Source organism: Panthera onca, chromosome X (assembly GCF_046562875.1).
Source record: "Panthera onca isolate mPanOnc1 chromosome X, mPanOnc1 haplotype 2, whole genome shotgun sequence".
Lineage (NCBI taxonomy): Eukaryota > Metazoa > Chordata > Mammalia > Carnivora > Felidae > Panthera > Panthera onca.
Window position 1 is genome coordinate 38,910,720 of NC_138357.1, and position 17,621 is coordinate 38,928,340.

Genomic DNA, 17,621 nt, shown 5'->3' on the forward strand with positions numbered 1-17,621 from the left:
TCACTCATTCCCTCTTTCAATCTATTCCATTTGGGATAAAAAGCTTTGCATGAAATATGTAGAGATTATCCTTTAAGCCAGCCTATCCACACCAAGCAGCTTGCTCCGCCAAATCATTGCAATGCTGGAACTCCTTAAAGGTACCAGACACGTTCGTCTCTAAACAATAAGCACATTTTAACACACACAAGTTTACAAGGAAGGTTATACAATGACTTCTTCATAATCCTACCAATCAATAAACCAGCAACTCTCCACAGAGCACCTATTCAATGCAAAGCACCGTGTTCCATGCTTCAGGCTTTCATAGAACATGATGCACTCTGGGATGTTGCAGAGGAGTTCCAGAGAGGCAGCTCACATATGAAAAACTGTCCAACTACACCAAGTAGTGACCAGAAATGGCCAGAAGAATGCTACTAAGCAATATCTAGACTGGAAAGATATATTGTTGAAAGAAAATTTTGTTGAGAAGCGGAAAAATGTGGGTGGGAGTTCTCCGTGTTCCCCCTTATTTTTGTAATTTTCGTTTTCAATGTTTATTTGTTTTTGAGAGAGAGACAGAGCACAAGTAAGGGAGGGGCAGAGAGAGAGAGAGAGAGAGAGAGAGAGAGGAAGACACAGAATCCGAAGCAGGCTCCAGGCTCTGAGCTGTCGGCACAGAGCCCGACACAGGGCTCAAACCCACGAACCATGAGATCATGACCTGAGCCTGAGCCAAAGTCAGATGCTTAACTGACTCAGCCACCGGACACCCCTAAAAATCTTTTTGTTAATGTTTACTTATTTTTGAGAGAGAGAGAAAGAGAGAGAGAGCGCACAAGTGGGGGGGGGAGGGGCAGAGAGAGAGGGAGACACAGAATCCAAAGCAGGCTCCAGGCCCTGAGCTGTCAACACAGAGCCCAATGCGGGGCTCGAACCCATGAACCGCGAATTCATGACCTGAGCCAAAGTCGGACACTTAACCGACTGAGCCACCCAGGCGCCCCTCTCCATGTTCCACTTAATAGCTCTGTGACCTTGGGCAAATCACAACCTCTATGGGTTTTAATTAATATTGCGTAAAATTAAGGGTAATAATACTATGCCTGCCCCAAAGCAGGGAATGGAAACAGATGTGCTCCTGACGTACTTCCTCAGAAGTCTGAAACTGAGCACTCTGCAGGGGCAAGCAGGGGTGAAATCAGCCATGGTGCGAGAGACTACATGCTCCAACCCAGGATTGCCAGGTTTTCTGATTTTTCTAGAGAAACAGAATACATATTTTGTGTGAAATTTGCCCATTACAATATTTTTTTTTGCAGCTAATTCTAAATTTGTGTAATCGGGCCAAACAAAATGTGTCGGTGAGCCAGATGTGGCTGCTTGTATTGCTAATTGGTAACCTCAGGACTAGACAGAGACCATGTAAGTCTTCCTAGGGCAGGTGGAACTGTGGGTCTTTTGCTGAGGTTGAAATGAAGTAGTGTTATCAGTTCAATAATTAAGATGCTTGACTTGAAACGAAGTCAATATTTTTTGCTCTCCATGTCTTTGCTTAGTATTATGCAGGCATGGCTGCAGTCAATTACAGATCACTTAAATCCCTCCTCCTTAAAGCTCTCCCTGACCAGCCAGGCCCCAAGTGTTCGCTGTCTCTCCTTTGAGTTCCCATAGCAATTATTCTTCATGCAATTCATTTGGCAATTAATCACACAGTACCTTGTGGCATCTTTTCTATTGTGGTCTTGAACTACTATTTAAACATGTTATAATTATTGAAGTTTCTGTATGTACTTTGCATCTTTACTCCCCTCTAAGTTAGTAAGTTCTTTGAGGACAGAGACCAGAGCTTATTCCCTACAGAACAGAAGATTAGTCTGCTGTGGATTCAATTTCAAAGGAGAGTCGTAGAGAAGGGTAGTGTACCTAAGGGTATCTCTTAGCCGGTTTTTTAGATCATGCTCTCTCCAATATAGTCTGTGCTCTTTATCATATGGGAACTTGTAAAATTTTGTACAAGTTTTATTTATTTATTTGGAGAGAGAGAGAGAGCGGGAGCAGGAGAGGGGCAGATAGAGAGAATCCCAAGCAGGCTCTGCACTGTCAGTGCAGAGCCCAAAGTGGGGCTCAAACTCATGAACTGTGAGATTATGACCTGAGCCGAAACCCAGAGCCATGCGCTTAACCGCTGAGCCACCCGGGCGCCCTGGGGGAACTTGTAAATTTCTATTTAATAAACAGAGCTTCAGAAAAGTGAGAAGATAACACAGGTAATGAGAGGAAATAATTGCACGGACAGGGGATTTGTATCCAGAACGTAGAAAGAACATGACAATTCAATAATAGACGACGTCGTTTTAAAATGGGCAAAGGATTTGAATAAACATTTCTCCAAAGAAGATGTAAGAATGGATAATAAGGACATGAAAAGATGCTCAACATCATTAGCCATCAGGGAATTGCAAATCAAAATCACAATGAGGTCCTATTTCTCACTTTCTGGGATGGCTATAATGAAACAGACAGGTAATAACTAGTGTTGATGAAAATGTGGAGACAGGAACTCTCATCGCCACCACTGGGAGAAATGTACAATAGTCCGGCTGCTATGCAAAATAGCTTGGCCATTCGTCAGACTGTTAGACATAGCGTTACCATATGATCCAGCAATTCCAACCCCAGGTATATACCCAACAGAATTGAAACAGTACTTTCACATAAAAACTTGTAAATGAAAGTTCATGGCAGCGTTATTCATAATAACCAAAAGGTGGAAAACAACCCAAACGCTAATCAGCTGATGAACGGGTAAACAAAATGTGATGTATTGATAAATGGAATATTATTCATCCTTAAGGAATGAACTACTGATACATTCTACAACAGGGATGAACCTTGAAAACATCACGCTAGGTGAGAAAAGTCACAAAAGACCACCTATCTCGTATGGGTCCCTTTAATATGAAATGTTCAGAAGAAGCAAATCTACAGCAAACAGATTGGTGGTTACTTGGGGCTGAGAAAGGGAGTCAGGGATGGGAATGGCTGTGTGCTTAATGGGTACAGGGTTCCTTTGGGGGTGACAAAAACTACAAAACTGGATTATGGTGATGGCCGCACAACTCTGTGACTATATTAAAAACCACTGAACTGTATGCATGGGTGAATTTTATGGTTTGATCATATACGAATCACATCCCAATGAAGTTGTTAAAATAATAATAGCTAATATTTATTTTTTTAATGTTTTATTTATTTATTTTTGAGAGAGAGAGAGAGAGAGAGAGAGAGCACAAGCGGGGGAGGGGCAGGGAGAGAGAGAGAGAGAGAGAGAGAGAGAGAGAGAGAGAGACACAGAATCCGAAGCAGGCTCCAGGCTCTGAGCTGTCAGCTCAGAGTCTGACCTGGGGCTCGAACCCAGGAACTGGGAGATCATGACCTGAGCTGAAGTCAGACACTTAACCGACTGAGCCACACAGGCACCCCAATAATAGCTAATATTTAAATAGCACCTATTGTGTCATAGTCTTCTAAACATTCTAGAGGTATTAACTCATTCGATCCTCACAAAACCCCTAGGAAGAAGGTAATTTTACTATTCCTATTTGACAGGTGGGGAAATGGAATTACACAGACACTAAGTGATTAGCCAGCCCAAGGTCTCACAGCGGTGGGCAGTCGAGGTAGGATTCGAATCCGGGCCATTTGCATCTGGAGTGTCATGTTCTTCAATGCTTGTCATTTCTCCATTATTCTGCTGGAGCCAGGATGGAGAGACCCCTCACAGACTTGGGCTACACTGAGAGTGAGTGTAAGGAAAGTTAAATATCAAATAAAAGGGAAGGGGCTACGGAAGAAGTGAGGGGAATGGATTTATAGACATTTTGATCCCATAGTAATTTTGCAACTCTTTCTTCTGCCCATCACAGGAAGAGGATACATCTTGTACCTGGTATGTGAGGGACTGTGTCTGGATGAACTGTATGGGAGGGACACAGGATGTTGGGGTAGTCCTTACAGAAAGGATTTTATGGTGATTCAGCCACCATGTCTGCTGCTTTCAAGGATGGTGCCTCGGTTCAGAGTGATCTATGAAACAGAATGGAAACGACTCACATTTTCCTCTTGACTCCTGGGAGGAGGTTCTATGGTGTAATGGTGAACACTCTGGACCCTGACTCCTGGGAGTAAATGGAGTTATCCTGCCTGATCTGCTAGATCCCCAAGTTTCAGAAGATGGGTAGGTTCATTCATTCAGGTGCAGGTATTTATTAAGCTAGATGCTATGCTTTTCATGTACTGACTTTTAATCCTTAAAACATTGCTAGGGGGCAGGTATTATTACCACCCCATTTTACAGATGAGGAAACTGAGGCTCAGGGAGATTGAGATCATACAACAACTAAAAACAGAGTCAAGATTCAACCCCAAATTTCTCAGACTCTGGTGCTTTTCCCACTAGAATATACTGCCTTCAACAAATATTTAATGAGCCCGTACTTACACAAGGCACTACAGAGAAGATAATACAAGGGTCCTGTCCTCAAAACACTTATAAGCCAGTGGGAAAGACAAGATATAAACAAAATTAAAGTAAACATTAAATAATGCTATACTAATAACATAATTATAATAATATAGGTATCTTATGTATCAGTGTGCTGTATATATAGTAACAAAGCAACATTAGAAGAGATGGTGATGCCCACTATTTATTAACATTTACAATTTGACAGACTCTGTTCTAAAAGCTTTGCAACTATGACCTCACTTATCCTGCTTATAGGTGAGGAAACTGAGGCAAAAGGAGGTGAGGTAATTGGCCCAGCATCACATAGCTTATAAGTAACAGATTCGGGGCTCAAACGTAAGCAGTATGCCTCCAGAGCCTATTCTTCTAGTTATTATATTGTATTTCCGTGATAAGTGTGGTGCCATAACAAAGGTTTGAAAAAAAAAATACCTCGGTGCCTAAAGAAGAGGGGCCGTTAATCTATCTGGAGCAGCCAGGAGAGGTTTCCCACAGGATGCAGTAGTTGTGCAGGATCTTACAGAAGGGCGGGAATTCACTGGCGAGATAAGAGGAGTAAGGGTGTTCTGAACAGAAGGAACAGCACGTTCATGAACTTCTGCAGAGACCTAGTTTATCCGAGGAATTCTGAAAAGTTCAATATGACTAGAGTCTGGAGTATTTGGGGATCGTGAAGGGGGGGGGGTGGGAAGAAGCAGGCTGGGCTATCAGAGCGAAGGGCCATGTGCACAGCAAAAGAATGAACAAAAGTGAGCACGAATATGAGGTCTACTGTGAGATTCTCCCTCTTCTGTGTTCACTCTTGATTTGTGGAAGGGTCCCCTTCCTCCAAGCGAGGGGAGTGAGTGTTGCTAAGCAAGGATAAGAGTGCTTAGAGGGAAGAGGGTTTGAAGGGCGGTGTACTCTTTGGAAAGGAGATGGGCCATGTTGGGAAAGAAGATTATAATGGGGAAGTCTCCTTGGAAGAAAGAGTCTCGTATATTCAATTGAGAAAGAGGCATTAGCCCTTCTCCAATCTACCATTAAGTTGAGTGCAAGCTTAGGCTACTCAACACCCACTCAACCACGATATATACACACACTGAGAAGAGGGATGGTTCTGAGGTCAGGAGGAAGAAGTTATTAGTTGGCTTGTTTCAAGATTTGCTCACCTGAGCCATAACTCCTTGGTGGTCCCTTCATCCGTGGGTCTGGGGGAAGAACCCTTTGGTTCTTTTGCCACGTCACTGTGCAAAACTAAGGGAGTTCTACTATGCCCCATAGGCAATGGAATGCCACAGAAGGTTTATAAGTAGGGAAGTATTAGGAGGCTCACTTTTGAGGCAGATTGAAGCTTGAACTCAAGGGAGGAAGGGACTAACCAGAAGCAGGAAGCCTGGTCCAGGTGAGAGAGGGCATGGGATTTAACACCGTGACCCTGTCAGCGGCAGTCAGGAGAAGGGCCTATATTCAAGAGAGGCTTCTGAGGTAGACACAGCCGCATGGTGACTGACTGAATGCAGAGGATAAGGCAGAAGGAGAGAGGACTCTAGGAGACAGGCAACGAATTTGACAAACGAATTACCAGCAGGAGGCTTGTTCGCAACACTTGTCTACTTCCCGTTCGCCTCGGTTGTCTGACTGCGTTGACACAGCAAAACCAGCTGTGGGTTACACCCTTCCTTCTTATTTCCTGTCTATTTTGCCTCATTAGTCTCGTGCTTGACTCCGTAGCTCTCCCCCAGCCCCCTTTGTAGGTTCCCTTCTGCTCTTTGAACAACAGGAATCAGAAAGTCTGAAAATGCTGCTCCCACAGCCCTCCTCTGTGGCTCCCAGATCCTTGTTGATGGTACTGCTCTAGTCGCTGCTTTCCTTCTTCTACAGTTGGCACATCACTTACTCACACGGTGTTCAATAAAGTTCATCATGACCCACTGTGTTCATTCTTCCCAAACCTGTACGTAATTATCTTGTGCTTGCATGCGCTTTGTTTCTTCTCTCTCTGTTTTTTCCACATGGCCTTCTGCATTTTTGCAAAAGTATTTTACATACAAAGAGACGATCCTGACTAAAGCCTAGGCTTGGGATGAATAAAAAATTCTCAGCAAAGGAGATTTTAAAAAAAAATACTGTCAACACCATAGAGGAACCATGGATTCAGACCTGAATCGGATTTGTTTTCCTACAGCACATCTCTGATTATGTCACTGTCCTATTCCAAAATATTTTGTTGTTCCCTCAGGTCGATGGAAAGAAGTCAAATTTCTTTTCTTTCTTTCTTTCTTTTTGCAATTTGTTTTTATTTGGACAGAGAGAGAGAGCACAAGCAGGGGAGGGGCGGAGAGAGAATCCCAAGCAGGCTCCGTGCCCTCCGTGCAGAGCCTGACACGGGACTTGAACGCACGAACTCTGAGATCATGACCTGGGCAGAGATCAAGAGTCCATGCTTAACTGACTGTGCCACCCAGGCGCCCCAAGAAGTCCAAATTTCTAAACCTCGTATGTTTTGTCGCCATCATCATTTTGCAACCTTAACTCCTACTACTCTTCTACATGTAGCTACACTTTCACTCTCCCCATGCTTGCACCTACAGTCATGTTATTCAAATACTGTAGCTTTTTTACCCTGCCCCATTCCCATCCGTTGAAATGCCAACTTCTCCTTTGTGTTTGGAAGGCCCGATGATGATAACGAAGCAGAACCAGCTTTCAAATTCAGATTTACTACTGACTGAGTGATCTTGGGCAAGTCATTTCCCTTCACTGAGACTCCATTTCCTCATCAGTATGTGCAGAGTATAATATTCTATTCTTAGGGTTATAATAAAGGATAAATTATGTGACACATATAGATCCATCTACCAGTGTCCATCACATAGTAGATGCCCAATAAATTATTGAAGGGGCGCCTGGTTGGCTCAGTCAGTTAAGCATCTGACTTCAGCTCAGGTCATGATCCCACGGTTCGTGAGTTGAGCCCCACGTCTGGCTCTGTGCTGACAGCTCAGAGCCTGGAGCCTGCTTCAGATTCTCTGTCTCCCTCTCTCTGCCCCTCCCCTGCTCTTGCTCTCTCTCTCTCTCTCAAAAGAATAAATAAACATTAAAGAAATTTTTTTAATAAATAAATAAATAAATAATCGACTGGATCGATTTCAGGGGTGGTTTGCAGACCACTCAAAGGCCATCCATATATTTCAAAAACAGAATCCCCGGATTTTAGTTTGTCAGGATTGGGAAGTGTATCTGAATGAAAAATAATACATCTGCTTCCCCATTTCCCAGTACTTTCCCCATCGCTCAAAATTATGTTTGTACGTCACATACGTGAACATGTGCCCATGTCTGTGTGTGTGAAAGAATGTATGTTGGGGGGGCGGGTATTTACTTCAGCAACTACATTTGGGAGGGAGTAGAGAAAGCAAGACTTGTTTCCAAAATAGGTAAAAATCATACGCCAGGGAAGTTAAGTCACTGTATGTATGGAAGGCCAGAAGTGGACCCAGAGGCGAAAAGTAGGATCGTGCAAAAACCCTGATGGGCTGTCCCTGTACTCCAGCTCTAAAGTCACAACTCGTCACTGAAGGAAAGGGAAGAAACTCTTGCAATAAAGGGGACAGTCTGACAGGAGACTTCCATGGCTCACAATTTAAAATAAAGCTAAAAGAACCGCTGAAAGCAGACCCTTTTCCTTTTTGTGTCTCATAGAGAAACAATATCAGATGAAAATCGGAATCTTACCTAACCACTTACTAAGAAAGTAGGCCACAAAAAGGCACTTCCCAAAAGCTATCAGAGAAATGGAAGGCAATCAAGAAAGAAACGCCAGGGAGCAATTCAAAGGTGCAGTGAAAAAGGGGCTGGGGGTGGTATGATAGTGAATATCATGGAAGAGCAAGCCTGTTGTTAACAAGGAAACCGGGGTGGGGGTGGTTTTCAAAACATCGTCTGAGGAGTGAGCATGGTGATGATGGGAACAAACAGCGAGAGTGAGCAAGGAGCATGGAGAAGAAGCTGTGCTTGCTGCTGGAGTCCACATCCCCCAGACCGGCAGAGCCAGTGCAGCCACCATTTTGGTGTCTCCAAGGACCACTCAAATGTGTTTCCCCAGAGAGCAATGCACAGAAGGGAATTGGGTGGCCCCCAGGGCACACCCAATTGTAAGCTGATTGGCAGTTGTGCACATAACCATACCCACCATGGGGTCTTCATAAATAGTTACTCTTAGTGGAAATAGAGTTAGCTGGGGGCACTATAATTGTTCTAATCAGTACAACTATTCCATTCAATAAAGTCAACATAATATTGAGCCACATGGTATGTTTTTGCACTGTGCTAGCTCATCCAGGATCATTCATTTATTGAGCACCTCCTGTGTGCCAGGCACTGTTGTGGGCTCTGGGTATATGGCAGTGACCAACACAGACCAAACAAACAAATAAGCAAACAAAAAAGAACCATCCTGTCCTCCTGGACTTTACATACTAATGAGGTCAAAGACTAAAGCAAACTGACTGCTACTGAACATCTCTGAGACATCAGGTGCTTTACATACATTTAATCTATACATCAGCAACCTATGAAAATGGTATAGCACCATTTTATAACAGGGGAGATGAAGGCTCCAACAGGTTAAAAACCAGGTCTAGATCTCACAGCCAGGTAGCAGCGGAAATGACATTTGAAGCCATCCATGTCTGTCTCATTCCAAAGTCCATGAATTCCTTTTTAACTCTTTCACCTCCCACAGACCCTCAGGGTCAATTTCATCATGCTCACAATTTAACTTTTAGAGACTGCTGCCTAACAGTCATTCATAAATGCCAGGATTATTCAAAGTTCAATGGGTCGGTCTGGGTCTGAACCTGGGCATATAGAGATGACAAGACATAACCTTTGCCCTTCACTCCTTTACTGAGTAGGTGGAGAGGCCGTTTAACAGAGTGGTTATGAATCTAGGTGCTGGGGAAAGAGTAACCGGCTTCAAAATCCTAGATCCGCCTCTGCTTCCGCATAACCTTAGGCAAGTTACTTAACTTCTCTGTGCCTTAGTTTTCCCAGCTGGAAAATGGGGATAGTAAGTACCCATATCATGTTGGCGGGGGAAGGGGGGATTGTGGGGACTGAAGAAGATAATAATAGCAAACGCATACCACTGATTATGTGCCAGGCACTATCTAAGCACTTCATATATGTTAGCTCTGTATTGTTGACCAGCAGTTCTCAAAGTGTGGCTCAGGGAACCTCTGGAGATCTGTGAGGTCAACCTTATTTTCACAAAAATACCAAGGCCTTTTGTTTTGTTTTGTTTTGTTTTTGCTTTTGTCACTTTCATACTCTTATAAATGTATAATGGAATTTTCCAGAGTCTGCATGATGTGTGATATTGCAACAGATTGAATGCAGAAGCAGATACGAGAATCCAGCTCTCTTCTATTCATCCGGATATTAAAGAGATTTGCAGAAATGGACAATAACGCTATTCTTCTCACTGAATTTTGGGGGGGTTTTGGAAAACATAGTTATTCCTCATTAAAAATACATTATTTGAGGGGCACCTGGGTGGCTCAATCGCTTAAGCGCCCGACTTCGGCTCAGGTCATGATCTCATGGCTCGTGGGTTCGAGCCCCACGTCGGGCTCTGTGCTGACAGCTCAGAGCCTGGAGCCTGCTTTGTATTCTGTGTCTCCTCTCTCTCTCTGCCCCTCCCTTGCTCATGCTCTGCCTCTCTCAAATGGATAAATGTTAAAAAAAATTAAAAAAAAGAAATCCTAAATGCTGTAGACATTCACAGAGAAGGATCCTGGAAAGACTTCATGAAGTAGATAGAACTAATGAACAGATAGGATGGTGAACAGAGAACTCTGTGGAAGGGAGGTATTACAGGTGGAAGAAACACTGAAGTAGGAGAGCATAGAGTGTGCTTTGGAAACAAGGAGTGGTCAAATTCAGCCCATGTCAAAGAAAGGTGCAGAAGAGGAATGGGACCAAAGGCTGGGAAGGAAGATCGGTGAGCGCCTAAGTGAGGAAAGCCTTGAATGCCAGGATGAGGAGTTTGTACATTACTCGGTAGATAATGGGGAGCCATTAAAGATCTTTAGCCGAGGTCTGAGGTTTAGAGAGATGACTGGCAGCTATGTTTAGGATCATTTGAAGAGGGAGAAGCTGGACATAGAATGACTAGGTAGATTATTGCAACACTCCGGGAAGAGGGGACTGTAAACTGAGCTAAGGTAGTGGCCCAAGGGATGGGGGAGAGGAGAGAGATATGAAAGAACATGAACATCTAGTAAATAAGTAATTATTCAATGAACTTCCATGACCTGCTCTGTTTTTCTCTCCAATGCTAAGGACCTCCCCATCCCCAAAGATAGATCATGATGGAAATATTTCATATTTATGATCCCCCAAAGCTATGCCTCACTGTAGCAAAAGAAATCAGGCAGGGTACATATGTCAGACTTCAGAATGAATGTCCACAGGAAATCAGGGTCCTGAAGAAAAGGACAAAAGCAGAGAGGGAGGTGAGAGTAGATATTAAAATCCAGACTCCCTGTACAAATTAAAATGTGTGCAGAGATGCAGCTTATGCAATCTAGTGGAAAGAGAACTTATGAGTTGAGCCCAAGGCCAAATGAAAAGTGTGTTTTTTTTTCAAACAAAAGCAAAAGAAATATTCCACCCGTCCTGAGTTAGAAACTGCAGTGAAGCACGTGGATATGGGGAGAGGAGGGGATTAGTATCTAATAGTTTCAGCCTTTTGCCCAGTTAATTAATGGTTTGATTTGGGTGTTGTCGAGAAAAAAAAAAAAAAAAAGAAGTCAAGCTATTCAATGATTTACTGCAATGTCCCCTTAGTTCTCGCACCATTCTCTCTGTACTGTGTAAGAAACAATGAAGTTTCTGGAAAACTGTGGGCATTCCCTGCTAGGCTACACAGGCTGTTTCACAGAATTGTGAAGAGGTGGGATGAGGGTTTTGCAGACAGAGAAGTGGTTCTTGCCATTCCAAGTGGCTAGTGCATTATGGTCTTTGCTGGAGACGACTGAATTTTATCCTGAGTTCTGATAGTGTGAAAAGTCAGCATTGGTAAAACATTCTCCTGGCAGGATTTCAAGATCAGATTTAAACAGTCCTCTTCTGTGAGGGAGTGTCTTCAGGGCTAGGGGAAAACCTTGTGAGCTCCATTCTCCTTGAAGATTCATTGTTATTGCCATCGACAACCGGCCGCACTCTACCTTCACCCACAGCCCACCACCAGTGTCCAGCTGATTGGGAAGACCGCAGCAGGAGTGAGTTTCTGAGTTGCTGGGTGGGTCTGGAAGACTTGTCTACCAGGCTATTAAGTGATCACAAGAGGGGGAGCCTGGGTGGCTCATTGGGTTAAGCGTCTGACTTTGGCGCAGGTCATGATCTCCCAGTTCATGGGTTCAAGCCCCAGGTTGGGCTTTGTGCTGACAGCTCAGAGCTTGGAGCCTGTTTTAGATTGTGTCTCCCTCTCTCTCTGCCCCTCCCCCATTCGTGCTCACGCGCGCTCTCTCTCTCTCTGTCTCTCTCAAAAATAAGTTTAAAAAAAAGGGATCGACAAGAAGCAAATCACCAAATGTCATACCTCTCATCTCAATAACAGAAAGAAAGCAACAGACTAGCACTTACTGAGGACTTAACAAGTGCCAGGGACATTTGACTTGAATCATCTCACTGAAACCTCCCCACAACCCTGCAAGGCAGGTACTATGATCGTATTGTAGGTGAGATAATAGTCGCTGAGAGATTTGTTTGGTTTGGTTTTGTTTTTTTAAGTAAGCTCTATGCCGAACGTGAGGCTTGAACCCACGACCCCGAGATCCACAGTCGCATGCTCTCCCGACCGAACCTGCCAGGCGCCCCTCTCTCCGAGAGTTTTAAGTGACGTGTTCAAAGGCACCCACTAGCCAGTAAGTGGCAGAGTCAGAATTTGAACCCCTACCCCTTTTTTGTTTTCTCCTGAGTGCTTGTGCTGTCTCATAGGGCAGAGCATGTTTTTATGATCATAGCACCACGGATCTCTCTGAGTCATCTGATGGCTTCTGAGGTGTCATGTCAGCCACCCTGGGAAGCCACTCTAACCCATCTGGGCTAATAGCCAGCCTCAGGTACAGCTCGTGTCGACTACTCTCTCTAAAATTCCTGTCTAGAAGCTGGCTAACTTCTGCTTGGGAACTCTGCAGAACTAGCTTTGTGGGCGTATGGCTATTTCATTTTGCACTGGGTCCCCCAAATTATGTAGTGATCCTGCTTCCAGTGGGGGAAAAAAAAACCTCATTAGCTCGGGAGGCAGCTCATTCCATCTTTGGACTGAGCTGTCTCTTAGCAAGGACATCCTTATGATGTGAAGAAATCCGTGTATCTGCCGTTTCTCCCCCCTGGCTTCAGAGACAAACAGACGTGAGACATAATTTCTAGCTGAGCAACCTCCTAGCCATGACTGTAAGCAACTCCCTATCACCTCTCTGAACCTCAGCTTTCTCGTCTCCAAAATGTTGCCTTTGCTGCAGGCTTTTTTTTTTTAAGGACAGATAGGATATAGCACATTGTAGGTAGTCAATGAGTGTTAACTGTAATTATTTTTTTATTATTCATTAACCATACCACAAGGACAAGATCTTCAAAGGACAGATCGTGATGCGTTCTTTACCTAAATGGGGCAAATCACTTAAAAAGTCTTGTATTTTCACTATTCTTCTTACTTTCCACGCTAAGAAAACTTGATTTCATTAGCCCGCTTATCATTTCACTTGAAAGTACTATGATTTTAGGGTGCCTGTCAGTTGAGCGTCTGACTTCAGCTCAGGTCATGATCTCATGGTTGGTGAGTTTGAGCCCCGCATTGGGCTCTGTGCTCACAGCCCAGAGTCTGGAGCCTACTTTGGATTCTGTGTCTCCCTCTCTCTCTGCCTGTCCTCTGCTCACACTCTGTCTCACTCTCTCAAAAATTAATAAATATATATTTTTTAATTTTTAAAAAGAAAGTACTATGATATAACACAATCTAGTTGAACAAAAAATATACTTCTTTTTTTGTTTATTTATTTTGAGAGAGAGACAAAGAGTATGAGCAGGGGAGGGGCAGAGAGAGAGAGAGAGAGGGAGAGAGAGAATCCCAAGCAGGCTCCACACTCTCTGTGCGGAGCCCAGTGCAGGGTTCAAACTCACAAAGAACCGTGAGATCATGACCTGAGCCGAAGCCAAGTGTCAGACACTTAACCGACTGAGCCACCCAGGCATCCCACAAAGAATGTGCTTCTCAACAGGCATTAATTAGTTCATTCCATTCATTTATCCATCTATTCAACCACTATTTACTGAAGCTGTACTATATGCTAGGCTAGGTACTAAGGCTGGGGTTGCCATGGTGAACAAAGCAGTCCTGGTTACAACCCTCTAGAGCTTATATTCTAGTAGATTTGCAGGTGAGGGAGCTAGTGTTGATGTTTAACTATAATCTGTGCAAGGTCACATGCTTGGCAGGGGGTCGGTCTGGGCCCAGAACCAATACTCACTTCAGCGTGTGTTCAACTCTCCCAGTCTGTCTCTCGCTCCCTGGCATTCGTTGCCCTCCTTTCTTAAACCTCCCCCTTAGCTCAAAAGCACCTTGAGTTTGCTTTTAGACTATTTTTTTTCTAAACATTGCTTTTAGCCTTGCCATTGTGGTTTTATTACACATCGTTCCCACTAGTGTAGTGGTTCAAAGTCAAGTCCCCCTAGTGTCCCTGAGCTGTTTGCTAATCTTGAACTACTTGTCCAGATAGCCTGTCAATAACCCAGAAGCAGGAGAACTGGGGGCCTGGATTACTTCAGTCAATCTCCCTGCTTGTTCCCAGGTTAGTTCACGTTTCTTTGGCTGGATAGATAATATAGAATTTCCTCTTTAAAAGCCTAAAGTGGCTCCCAATTGCCCATGTACGATATCAAGTTCAAACACTCTGCCTGGCTTTCTAGGCCCGCCATTATCTGGTCCCACACTGCCTTTGAACCTTATCTCTTTGTTCCCCCACCTTTCACACACACACACCCCAAGCTCATTTCTTAGCCTATGGCCTATTTCATGCACCTCATCACTCCTGTTACCTTCACCCCACGGAACTAGAAGCTCACCTTTGTCCCTTCCACCTAAAATAAGTCCTACTTAACCTAAGTCCTACTTCCTTTATGAAACCTTTATTTTTTTTTTAATTTAATGCTTTTATTTTATTTTTGAGAGAGAGAAAGAGAGGGAGACAGAGCACAAGCAGGGGAGGGGCAGAGAGAGAGGGAGACACAGAATCTGAAGCAGGCTCCAGGCTCTGAGCTATCAGCACAGAGCCCAATGCGGGGCTCGAACCCATGAACCGTGAGATCATGAGCTGAGCTGAAGTCAGGCGCTTAACTGATTGAGCCACCCAGGCACCCCTATGAAACCTTCTTTAAGGGGCTCCAGCTCCCAAGGATCTCACCAATAGCTGAATGGTCCTACCTCTGAATTTTAAAAATTAATTGCCCAAATGTGTGCTAAGGAAGACAGCTCTTCATTTGGAAAAGTCCTGGGGATTTTAATTGGCTTCTTGTTCAATATGAATCAATCTCAGTGATGCAGTTGCAGATATATAAATAAATAGCGGGGGCAGGGGGTGCAATCTCAGGCTGTACTAGAAGAAGAAATACCATGCCTAGATTGAGAGAAATAATTACTCTACTGGACTCATTAATTCACTCATTCATTTAAAACACATTCATTTCTTTTCAATGTGCAGATCTTTTGTTCTAGAAATGCTTTGCAGCATTATTTGTCTCTGGTAAGTTTTAAGATTCTTCCTTTATCCTTGATGTCCTGAAGTCCCACCATGATGCATCCAGGAAATATCAGTTTGTCTTCATTTATTCTGTTTAGAACTAGGTACAGGGTTTTAACCTGAGGACTCATGTCTTATCAATTCTGGAAAATTCTCAGCTATTTCTCATCAAAAATTACCTCTTCCTATTTTTTTCCTTCTGGAATTTCTTTTTTTTTTTTAGTTTATTTATTTATTTTGAAAGAGGAAGGGGGGGAGAGGGAGAGAGAGAGAGAGAGAGAGAGAGAGAGAGAATCACAAGCAGGTTCCTCACTGTCAGTGCAGAGCCCAAGGCAGGGCTCGATCCCACAAACCATGAGATCATGACCTGAGCTGAAATCAAGAGTTGGACGCTTAACCTACTGAGCCACCCAGGCACCCTCCTTCTGGAATTTCTATTAGATGTACATGGATTATCTTATTCTATCACCTGTACCTTCTAATTTCTTTTTCACACTTCAAATTTTTATAGTGTTGTGTTATGTTCTATCAATATCTCAACTCTATTTGTTGTTTCACTAATTCTCCCTTCTCTTATATCTTATTTGCAGTTTAATCTATCAGTTGACTTTTTTACATTTCAGAGAGACCAGAACTAAGGTCTTCCAATGCTCATCCATATTTTCTATATTCTTCATTTCTAGAATTTTTCTTTGATGTGAGTGTTGTACTCTTGCTTTATGTATTCCACTTCTTTTTTGATCTTTTCAAACCTCTAATCATGCAAAATTTTAAAGTCTGTTTAGATTGCTGTATTATCTGTAGTTGCTTAGAACTGAATCCTCCCATTTGTTGTTCATACTGACTAATTCTCATTGTGGGTTTCTTCATGTTGCTTTATAATTTGCCACTTGAGCTTCTCTTCTTTAAGTGTTTTCTAATGTTTGTTTATTTGTGAGACAGACACAGAGCATGAGCGGGGGAGGGACAGAGAGAGGGAGAGACAGACTCTGAAGCAGGCTCCAGGCTCTGAGCTGTCAGCACAGAGTCTGACACGGGGCTCAAACCCATGAACCACGAGATCGTGACCTGAGCCAAAGTCGGACACTCAACCGACTGAACCACCCAGGCGCCCCCGAGCTGCTTCTTCTTCTTCTTTTTTTTTAAGGTTAAGCAAACAGGTCTGTTGGCTTCATTTTTTTTCTTTTTTTAAATATAATTTATTGTCAACTTGGTTTCCATACAACACCCAGTGCTCATCCCAACAAGTGCCCTCCTCAATGCCCATCACCCACTTTCCCCCTTTTTCCCATTCCCCATCAACCCTCAGTTTGTTCTCAGTATTTAAGAGTCTCTTATGGTTTGCCTCCCTCCCTCCCTGTAACTTTTTTTTTCTTTTTTCCCTCCTTCCCCTCCCCCACAGTCTTCTGTTAAGTTTCTCAAGATCCACATATGAGTGAAAACATGGTATCTGCCTTTCTCTGCCTTATTTCACTTAGCATAACACTCTCCAGTTCCATCCACGTTGCTACAAAAGGCCAGATTTCATTCTTTCTCATTGCCAAGTAGTATTCCATTGTATATATAAACCACATCTTCTTTATCCATTCATCAGTTGATGGACATTTGGGCTTTTTCCATAATTTGGCTAGTGTTGAAAGTCCTGAGCTTCTTTTCTGTAGGAACTGTATTTCCTGAGAATTGGACTCTGACTTGTAGAGGTGGTCCTATCAGCAGTTTCATAGCTGCCTCTACCAGAGACCTATGGCATTCCCAGTTCTGAACCAGCTTTTATACTAATTTCTCAGCTCAGGGGTTCTGAATTATGTGGGTACCATGGATTTGGGTCTCATACCAGTGTGTAGCTCAGGTTTAGATTTTTAAACTTCTAGAGGTGAGTTTATTTTTACCCCATTCTAGAGAAGACGGATTACATTTTGTTTGTAGAAATGCAGAGCAGCATAATAGTTTAGAGAGGGACCCTGAGTCTGAATCTTGTATCTGCCACCTCCTAGCTATGTGACCTTAAGCAAGTTACTTAAATACTTTATTCCTTATCTGTAAAATGGGGTTATAATAGTACCTACCTTATGGGGGTTTTGTGATGATTAAGCAAATCAATACACATAAAACATGTAGAACACTACCTGGCCCATCGTAAGAACTCAGTAAGATTTGTTATCATTGTGTCCCTGGATATGTGGCAAATCTGGTTTCAATTCACATATGAGGCAGGTATCTTCTGCTCCTTGGTTTTTGTAGGTTACACAATTCGAACTCAGTTCCAAGCCCTTCAAAGAACCCAAAACGTCAGTTTCTAATGTACATATCTAGTCCCATTG